Consider the following 11,171-nt stretch of genomic DNA (forward strand, 5'->3'; position numbering starts at 1 on the left):
GAGGTATTATGATCATAGAATTTTGTTGTCTTCCTCCCTCAAAGAAAAAACTGCAAGTGATTTGCATTACATACAGTCGAACGGTCAAACTTTAAGCTCGCAAGACGACAGCTGAATGTAAATCAGTCTGACGGCTTTATGGAGATGAAGCGATAAAAGATATCGTCAATATTATTCCTCTGAAAAACTAACACTACACTACACAAAGAATGGGGATAAGAATCCGGCTTGGGCTTTGAAGAACGAAGAAGTCGTGGTCGCGGGCCGATGTTATTTCTGTGTCCCTGCTGGATCTATTAGGGGGAAGACATGGCCCTCACGGGCAGACAGATGTAGGCCAGCAGAGGACCTCAAACTCATCCAGACTCCCCATTAGAGACCAAAGCTTTGCAGATGATGGATGATTCCACAGTCCACTGCAGTGGTGAGCGGTAAAAAGGTTAAAACAATGCTGAGAAACCATCTCTGTCTTGGTAAATACTGAAGGGCATTTCTTTTTTTCAATTACCATCTATAATCTATACATCCCATTAACCTAAGACTCATTTACATGAATCCATACAGCTATGTCGCGATGAGTCACTGTCCGTATCCCTGATGTGACTCCCAGCAAGCAGGTCTGTCTGTGTGATCCACAACACGAATCAATGATTTTCAATGACATTTCAAGTCACTATGAAGACGGTAGTCATGGATGCCCCCTGGCCACCTTTTCTTCCTCCCATGTAGTGCAGTGGGAGTGCTTTCCACTCTCAAAAAAAAAAGCTCTAAAATCCAGACTATTTAAAGTCTCTCCTCATGTGAGCAACTTAGTAAATGAACGCCGGGACTGTGAGATCGATTTAGCGGCGTCTTTCTTTGTGTGATTCATGTGCAGGACGAGAGCGCTCAGCCACATAATCTCTCTTTTTCATTTCACCACCTCCAGAATTGCCTCCCGAAAGTAAAATAATGACAACGGAGGCGAAGCGCTGCGATCCCCATCCATTAGCCTCTATGGAACGTGGTACATGTTGATGATTTGGCTGATCTGTGATATTCAACCGTCCTGAAGCAACGTCTTTCGGCAGCGTAGCTGGATAATTGTCTCATCGCATACTAAATAGAAATATGTTGTGTGTGCAATATGTTCCTGAAAGAACGACGTGAAACCAAGTTAGGCAAAGATGCCACTGATTTTCTCATTATGCTCATTGAATTGGCTGCAAGAACATTGAACCGCTACCAATAAGCAACTCTCTTCTTGCATCTCCCAAAAATAGCCTTTGTTGCATATCTTTTTAATCGAACATAAAAAGAGATTGATAAGTCAATGCATTAGCGTTAGCATTTTACCATGTGAGCAGTTCTCTTTCAAAATGATAACTTAATTTCTGTAATTCGTGCAAAGCTTATGCCTCAACTTATCAGCCCTTCTACCACCCTTCATCCACTGACACATCCAGTTTTTTATTCATTCATTAATCAAATAATTTATTCATTCATTCAATGCATGGAATCGTTATTGCGCGCCAAGTCCCTGAAGATACGGTAATTATTCCTCCATTAATCACAACGTAAATCAATAAGAATTGAACAATACCAAATGAAGACCAGTTCCTGCCCCCTCACCCCAGTCACCCATGCAGACCCCCATGTGCCCTACATTAATCACACCCTCACCTGGCTAGTGGCTACATCCATTTGAATACTCAACTGCACAAATGATTTGCTTAGCTTTGGCTGAAGGAGTTGTGAAGTCAAAGGCAACATAATTAGAGGGGACGACGGCGAGACCTAATACGCAGTGTAATTAAGGATATTAATAAGGTGTCAGCCCACCGTTCACTGGGCCGCGCGCCCGATGATTAATCGCAGTCCGTGCTAATTTGATTTGTGACAAGGAGAGAGATGACCCGCTAAGTCAGCGGCGGGTGAAGCGGACAACGCTAGAGCATATGAAGCTAATAAAACACAGAGTCGCAGGGGTGACAAGGTGGAGTGGAAAAGAAACCCTGAGACAACCAAACCAGTGCCTCCAATAGGGCCTTATTATCTTAGTGGCCATCTTGGCTCCACATTCAGTTCACTCACCCAACTAGCTTTTCGAACCAAGATGGAGCCGAGATGGAGCCAAGATGGCCGCTAGGTGACAAAGGCCCATAGGGATGGATGTGAAGCACGACTTTCTTTGGGTTGTTTGAGGAAGATCCTGTGACATCATCCCTGAGCAGAGGGATTGTCTCTGAGGTCAATTAAATCCACCGCGATGTTAAGGCGTTTACCCTGAGCGGTAATGCCTGAATGCTGAGTATTTCCACGTCTCTGGAACGCTCAAGTGACACCGGCGTTGGCAGAGCAGAGCTGTTAAGCTCAGTATCAAGTCATGTTGAAGTTGTGTTCAACAGCTGGAAAGGTCATCCATTTAGGAAAATCCATTGGAGAGAGGCATGTCGACTATGTTGAACAGGTTTATGAGAACCAGGGAATGAGGCCTTTACCTCACAGCCCCCCACAATCCCCCCTGCTGTATGCCATGATTGAATGTGATTTATATGTGGCTAATGAGGATCCCTAAAGTAGACAGTGCATGTTAACACCCTCTGCCCTCCCTCCGGGATTTGTGTGTTAACATATGCACACCTAGTAAAGTTATTGGCTGGTATTTATAGACACGACAATTATGAGAGATCCTAAAAAACACCAGCTGGGATCGAAAGGGAATTATGCTCAGAAAATGTTATTTTCAAGCATCAAGGCTCTGATGTGTGTGTGCGTGTGCGTGTGTGTGTGTGTGTTTCTCACAGATCATGTGACAGTCTGCTCTCCTTTTAAGTCATAGAGGTTCTTTAAAGTTATCTTTATGAGTGATAAATGTGACATAAATCAAGCCTTATCTGAAGTGGGCAAACAGATTGTATTTGAGGGTATTTTTCCGAGTGTGCAAAACGGTACGGTCTAGAATAAGTATCCTCTGGTAATTTGTCACAGTGGGTAAACAGGTACGGTCTGGCAGACATATTATCTGCTTCAACCTTCTTATTTCTTATCATTTTTCTCTTTAATTTGGCAGCTTAAGTATTCTGCCATGTCCTGACCTCAGCAATATATCTCACTTCAACATCCAACCCAAGCTTATCGGTGTACAAGTCGCTCACTCTTAAAAACTAAAAATCCCCAGCAAACTGCTGTGCAATATGGACTGCCGGTTTACATATTGAGCCCTTAGCCGGAAGGGGTACTGTCAACTCCCTGGCTGAAGTTACCGGGATCGACGCCAGTGACTGCAGCCTCACCACTCCTTAACCAAGATGCCTTACTTCTACCTGCTCCCTTCTGCCACACATCTGAATTCACTGTAGGATAAAACATATAGCAACAAGTAACAATGGTGTACTATAGCAATGCGTTGTGTAATCGAATCTAGTCTGTAAAAAACAGCAGCAGCAGTAACAGCGGCAGTCTGCTTATGTGGTGTGAGTTGGGGTCGTGGTCCAGTGGCTGTAATAGAGATGTTGACGTCCCACTGACAGCCTCCATGCACACACACACACACACACACACACACACACTCTTTACACACACACACACACACACAAACACACACACACAAACAGACTACGCACACACAAACACTCTACTCAGCCCAGTCCCGAGCCAATGCAGCACACCGGGGGGAATATTCACTCTGACTGGGGGAAGGAAATCCACAGTGTCAGTCAAGCAGAGCCCCAGCTTTAACATTTACCCTGAGCAAACACTGTGATTCATCCCTGTGAATGAATGTCAATACACCTGTCTGACGGACGGACGGAATGACCACCAGAGGGAGGGGGGAGGTGGTAGGGGACCAGACACGCATTCATACCGGAGTCACTCGGCGTAAGCTTTGCTCGGGTGCACTGAAACACCCTATTTATTTTCCTTATTTTTTTACTCATTTCAGTATGTGGCAGCAGGCGTTGTGTTCTGGTGCGTCCAAACTATGCAGGAGTGTAAACAAAAATGTAAGCAATATATTTTTTGCTTTTGATTCAAAAGACCCAGAAAATGGCAGAATGGAAGGAAGTGTTGCTAAAATAATGGAGGAATGAATTTACCAATTCCAATGAGCATTTGTGTACTGTGTGTACTGGTGTTAACCATTTTTTTAATCCCTCGTCACCAAGGCCTCTTCTTTCCCCAAAATAAAGACAGAGCCTTCGCGAAGCATCCTTTATTTTCCTGAGGTCTACATCGTATTCATCCACATATCCTCCATCCTGCAGGAGACTCGGCCCAAGGACAACTTCTTGACAAGTTGACACGTGTCAAGGCAGTGGGAGAATAAGTGGGAGAAGAAGAGGAGCCAGTGGGCAGCAGACAGCCTACTCTCCTGGGCGTTCGCCCGACACACCGTCGTGCTGTGGACCACAGCACTTCCCACCGGGGGGAGAGCCAGTGTGCGCCAGAGTAAAAAAAAAGAAAGGAAAACAGAGACATGGTTGATGACTTCCCCTATGGACACGTCGTGCTATTAAGCCATTTAATGAGCAATAACACTTCTCCCGGCCCAGGCCTGCGGTTTTACCGTGCCGCTACCTGGCAAGCGCTAAACAATCAATTAGAAATCACTCTTCGCTCACGGGTCTAAATTGCCAGATAAATGAAACAGAGTGGTAGGATTCGCCCAGATATAGTGGGCCCATAAAGCTAATTACTGCCACTAATTCCTGGGGTCTCAACAGGGGGAACAACCGGAGAGGCCACCTCGATGCCTCACATACTAACAGCACCTCTCTAATTTATTACGCATTTACTGTTGGGGGGGGGGAAACATAGAAGTAAACAGCGTCGCTGTTTTGTCGTTGGTAGAACTGCAATTTGCCTGCATGAACATCCAAACAAACGCATTGAACGTGCCATCCCATTAAACCAAACCAAATAAAGAAGGTGCTTTGCCACATTTAAATATATTTCTTTGCTGTTGTTTTTACTAAAGCCTCTTACTTTGGTCTTTAAAAAATTATTTAATGCTCCAGTAAAGCATGACCCAGAGTATGGATGCACCCTGTTTTCCCCCCACATAAGTCAAGTTCCCAAGCTCTGTCACGTACCATTACAGAACTGCTGATTTTATCAAGTCAGTAATAACCTATTAGCAGAAGATTGTGTTCTCCACGCTCCCTTTGTTGCATTGAGGGTATTAATTATTACTGATGTAATTATCAGCTCATTGTTCCCCTGTAATTAGGCTGTCAGCATAATGAATCTTAAGAACATTGCCCATCCAAAAGCTAATTGATTCCTTTGATTTCCACTAACCCTCCTTATCGGAACCTTTACTATTGCCGAAACCATAACCAGGCCATCCATTACAAACCATTTGCTGGTTCGGTTCTTGCTCCTTCATGGCAAAGGATTACATTACATCCACTCACGAGGAGCAGGCCCTGCTTTTTGTCGCCACTCGCTCCCGGATGGAAGCTGCTGCTAAGGCAGCTTCCACAGCACAGAGACTGTATTCAGCCTGGCGGTAGTCTCTACTGCCCCCAAATAACCACAGCACTTTACGCTAAAGATAATTAGAAGTCACAGGAGGAAATACCTCGTTTGTTAATTATAATCCTTAGCTGATTGTCCTTTACGGTTAATTTAGCATGCACTTTTACCCAAAGGGACTTGCGTGAATGTATCTTTAGGTCATTTAGGAGCAGGTAGGGAGGAGGTGGCATCATTGATCAAGGATGCCTACAGGTAGATTGTAGATGCAAGGGTTGGAACAAGGGACCTTTCAAAACCCCAACCCCTTGACTATCCGGTCCTATTGGCTGATTTGCTGTCATTACATTTAATTTCCCCCATTCCGTACCGAGAGATTCTGTATCAATGTATTGTGCTGTACAATCGCAATGTAACGATGTATCCAATTACCCTTTGATTGCTAAAAAAAACCGGCAAGCTTGTTAATGGCAGCTTGTTAGAATGCTAAATGTTTTAGTGCTTCCACTGGCATGCTGGCAGGTCTCGGTAAGGATGCTTGATACGGAGTCTTGCAGCATGAGCATAGCTCTTGTTAATGAGGCCGGCTACAGCCAGTTAGGGAAATGAGGCAGATGCTTAATTTTTCTCTCTCTCCGCTCTCCTTAGTGAATTGGCTGACGTTGGCATATTACTGCGCATCTAAGTGCTCCAAGTGACGGTTGTTTTTTTTGTATCATTGTTGCTGTTGATGTAAACTCATATTAGGAAAGTGACACGTTCGAACGCAAAAGGATTATAAAATAAAAATCCCGGGCGCTCCTACTTTTGTTTATGACTTCCTTCACGGCAGCAGTCATGTGACCTTGACGCTTCAAGGCGTGCCTGAACCTCTGGCGAGGATGCGTCACTTGTGGGCCTGGGTAACCTTGCCTCCTACTGGGGCTGCAGCAGCTCCGGCCCTGGAGTCCTGCGGGACGCAGACGCCCTTCATGTAACTCCTAAAGACAGTCAAAGGTCAAGCAGTGGAGGAACAGAAGGCCCACATATGGACAAACATCGGCCGCCCACGCACTGCCCCCGGCTCTGTCACATCACCGAGCTACACTCACACACACACACACACATACCATCAAACGCATGCACACAAACTCACACACACACAAACACACACACACACACAAACTCTCACACACACAAACCGTCAGGCCGATGCACACACACACCTATAAACAGACATAGCCTAACACACATAGTCTTGCAGATGCACGCACACACATACGTACACACACACAAACACAGAGTCATGCTGATGCATAAGCTGGCATGTTGCCCGCACACACACACAAACACACGTTTTCTCCGCACCTCATGCAAATGCAAAATAGAGGTACAGAGGGTCATGCATGCAGCCACACACACACAAACATTATTATTCTTCTCCAAAGACACATACACACACACACACACACACAGCCATCTCCCCAGTCACTCCTAACACACAAATACATGCTAAAGGCACACACAAACACACTTACTCAGCTATCCCTGGATACACACATTCAGTGATTGGGGGAGGGTAGCATGTGGTGAGTTCCTTTCCTGTCTGTGGTGACCCCCAGACAGCCTTGAGCTCCTTAGAGCTCCTCCGAGGTGCAGAGCAGGTGGTCAGGACACCAGCTGACCCTCACTTCCTGTTAGCCGTCATCATCAACCCCCTGGAAACCACCATTTCCTCAGCCTCATCAGAAAGTGCACCGTCCCCCACAGGTACACTATGGTCAACCCAACTTTTTTTTTTTTTTTCACCCCAATGTTTACATGAATGCTTTAAAATGGCTGACATCATGGAATACAACGGTTCAGGTCTGTTGCACTCAAGGGTTGTTGTTGTTGTTGTTGCAGATTGTCCTCGAGGTACTCTGTTTATGATGTTGCTTGTCACTGATTTATTATTTAATTTATGAGCTGGATTCCTTCTTCAGTTAATGCTTTCCGTAATACGTCATTGTATCATTCATAAATGACAGCAGCAGCAACATAACTCATTAGGACGTTTGTAATAGGATTGGGACATGCCAAGTAGAATTTGCATAGACGATACAAATATAATATTTCGATTGGGATCAAATGATCACTTCAGTCATTCTACTTATCCAAAGTTCCTGTCCAAGTCTTCCATGACTTTGGGTATAATGAATAGATACGACTGTGGGAAACGCGGCGAATCAGGTCAGAATAAAGTGCCTGCTTGGACATTGTTCCTGTGCAGGGAACCCACTATCTAAGTGAATGATATATGAACTGCGGCTAGCTAATTGATGTGGAGCTCAGCCCACAGACTGTGTTTGAAGACTCCATAAGTCAACTGCATTTATCATTAGCAGGCTTACGCTGTAAACAGGCCACGGTCATTAGCAAGTCTAATTACATTTGGGTCTAAGGTCTCATCGCAAACACACAACAGCAAGCAAGCTTGTGCACAAACACGTATACACAGTCACACGCACACAAACACACACACACACACACACACACACACACACACACACACACACACACACACACACACACATCCACATGAGATGTAAAAGAGCCAGCAGAAGTAAAAACACCATTAGTGGTTATAATTAGGTTCAAAATCGACATTAGTCAAAGTAGGCCAAATTATTCTCTGTTTGTGCTGTAGCAATTAAATAATCTTGAGAGTTCATCTTGAAACAAACCCTGATATGCATTTCTCTGACATGGCAAAGCGAGCCATAGTTCAATTAAATATGACTGCATGTGTCCAGGGTTGAGTATGAAGGCATGGGAGGTCAGGACCTGTTCACACCTGTCTCACCCCCTCCTCCTGCTCCCCCTCCTCTGGTATTCCCACGTTGCCAAGAGTGCACTTCCTCAGGATTTGAGCCGCTGACAAGGACAGAGAGATAGAGAGAAAGAGAGAGGCTGAGCTCTGTAATGGTGGTGGAAGTGGTAGTGGTGATGGTGGTGAAGGTGGTGCTTGTGGTAGTGGAGGTGGTGTTGGAGGTGTCGGTGGGAGGTGCTGTGTTAGTGAAGGTTGTGTTGGTGGTTGTGGTAGTGGTGATAGAGCTGGAGGTGGTATCGGAGGTGGTCATGATGGTAGTGGTGGTACTAGTGGACGTGGTGGTGGTGGTGGTGGTGGTGTGGTAGGGGTGATAGAGGTGGTTATGGTGGTAGTGGTGATGATAGAGGTGGTGGTTGTAGAGCTGGTGGTATCGGAGGTTGTTATGGTGGTAGTGATTGTTGTAGTGGAGGCCGGGGTGGTGGCGGTGCAGGTGCAAGTGGAGGTGGTGATGGTGGGGGTGGAGGTGTGACAGGACAGACGTCTTGCAGAACACCTCCGTATTCATCAGCGTTGGCCGGTGTTGTCTCGGTGATCTGATCTACTGTCCGGCGGCGCTGGGCCTGATTAACTATGACAGCCCTCAGATAGGCAGAGGCAGACAAAGATAAGGAAGGGGGGAGAGAGACGAGAGGGAGAGACAGGGAGCGATAGAGAGAGAGAAATAGAGATGAAAAATAAGGACCAGATAAAAAGAGCAGTTTCTTAGAACAGGGGCTGACATCGCAGCACCTTAATCGATGGGCCAAAGTCAGAGAAAGGACAATAGGGAGGGACGTTAATGTTTTAAATGAAACACCCATCGCAATGCAAAACACAATCAATATGGCCCACCACTATTTATCAGCAGAGCCAACCACTGAGACATAACCTGGTGCTCGTTAATACCCCCAAAATGACCTTCTCCCTCCTCTTCCAACTCATTCTCTCTTTTTTTCCATTCCGGTGCTCAGCGCATTCCACAGCCTCGCACGCCCTCGCCGCGACAATATGTCACACGGCGGATATAATTGCAGTAATGTCATTTGGTGGGGGATGTGGACTGAGGGAGTAATTGAAGTGAAGCCCCGACAGAGTGATGGGCGGAGGGTTAGCGTGGCCACTGGCTGTTGTGAGAAGCGAGCGCTTTTCAACGCCACTGAGCTAACTTCCTGCGATGAAGATGGCAGCACATTGTCTCTGCAGTGGGCCACGAGGAGGGCCGCTCATGATGTAACCCACCCACCCGATGCCAAATAAACACATGTCTCTTGGCTGGAAGAAGCCGCCCACTCTCCTGCAGCTACTCTGCACAGTACTAACACAATCATTCACACACGTACACACACACACACACACACACACACACTATGGGCCTACCTTCTAAATCGTACAACCATACAGATGCATACAGGGCCCTTAATTAAGAGCAGACAGGCTCTCTATTGATAACCCCTATATGATAGGCATGTGTGAAATATGAGGGATGAAAAGTTGCAGTAATGCCTATATTCTGTCAGTTGTCAAATGTGTAAGAGATTTGCTTCATATTGTACAAAGAATGTTCATATTACCACTGTAATGTGTGATGCCCGAAAACATTCTCGCTTCGCCTGGTCCTAGAACTATGCCCCATACCTGGGGCATAGTTCTGATGGTTGAAAGTCATACGTCATCTGAAGTCTTATGTATTGTATGTTTAAGCAATAGATCACGCCAGGCTGTGGTATGTGCTCATTATACCACTGTTAAGGGGCGTTTGTCCGGCCCCGACGCGCAGCGGAGGGCCGGCGACCCCCTTCACAGTGGTATAATGAGCACATGCCACTGACTGAAGTGATCTATTGCTTTTATACAACGGTTACTATTATGGCGAAACGAAAGTCACAGACACACTACATTTAAAAAGAAACCAAGAAAGTCAAAATAGCCGTTTTATTAAAGAATACAAAAAAGTAGTCCCTCCTGGCTGCCGCTATGCATCGACGGTCGCTATGCAACACACTTTAGCGTCCCTCCGAGAGAAGGCTCCGGTAGAGCGGTTCGCCGGCAATTTATCCTATGGAGCAGTTCACTCGCCGTGTGCCTAAGCTTTCGTTAGTCTCTCCATCGCCTTGCTCACTCCCGGAGTAACAACATTTACACGCTCTCCATCATCCAACATATGTTTTACTTTGTAACTGTTTCTACTTCCAGGCGCGGAGTGATATGCAAACTTTCACAAAATGATCGGGCGTCATAGCAGTTATGTATACGCTCATTATACAACAGTTGGGAACCAATCAGATCGCTGGATTTAGGTCCCCCGTTGTATAAAGTGTAATTATATAACAATCATTTTATACTTTCTACTGTAACGTAATGGAAACCCATTACCCATGCTATTTATTATTAATTCAAACATTCCCCTTCATTGGAGCCCTGCATTTACCGCCACCAAATACACATTGCACAGAAAATGTCTCTTGGAGCGTGAAAATAATTATAAACCATAATACCCCCCTATATCTCCCCATGTTAGGTCTTTATTCAACTGGTTTTCCTTCAAGAGTACAGTTAGATCTCCTCGTAGATACAGGTACATCATCTGTCAACTCCATCTTCATTTGTCATTTTATTTCTTTCCCACTCTGCCGTTCTTTTCCAGCATTAGTTTGCTTTTTGGAAGCCCTGCATTTCTCTCTCCCCCTCTCTCTCTCTCTCTCTCCCCCTCTCTCTCTCTCCCCCTCCCTCCCTCCCTCCCTCTCCCCCTCTCTCTCCCTCCCTCTCTCCCTCTCTCTCCCTCCCCCTCTCCATCTGTTCCTTTGTTTCAGTCTTGGGCGCGTGGTAGCAGTGTGTTGGCATGATGATGCTCAGTGTCTCACATGGTAGTGGATGACCAAAG

General features: G+C 45.8%; 1 long non-coding RNA gene across 2 annotated transcripts in view; it reads right to left on the reverse strand.

Moving 5' to 3' along the window:
- Positions 1-11,171, reverse strand: part of LOC130402503 (uncharacterized) — a 34,489-nt gene that overhangs the window by 17,424 nt on the left and 5,894 nt on the right. Inside the window, exons 3-4 of one of the 2 annotated variants that reach the window (XR_008903931.1) lie at positions 6,266-6,440; positions 4,200-4,397 (exon numbers count right to left, since the gene is read on the reverse strand). The exons of the other annotated variant lie outside the window; for it this stretch is intronic. This is a non-coding gene — a long non-coding RNA (uncharacterized LOC130402503). Of the gene's footprint in view, positions 1-4,199; positions 4,398-6,265; positions 6,441-11,171 lie in introns of those variants that run through there. 2 annotated transcript variants of the gene reach the window in all.

The sequence above is a fragment of the Gadus chalcogrammus genome, chromosome 13 (genome assembly GCF_026213295.1).
Source record: "Gadus chalcogrammus isolate NIFS_2021 chromosome 13, NIFS_Gcha_1.0, whole genome shotgun sequence".
Lineage (NCBI taxonomy): Eukaryota > Metazoa > Chordata > Actinopteri > Gadiformes > Gadidae > Gadus > Gadus chalcogrammus.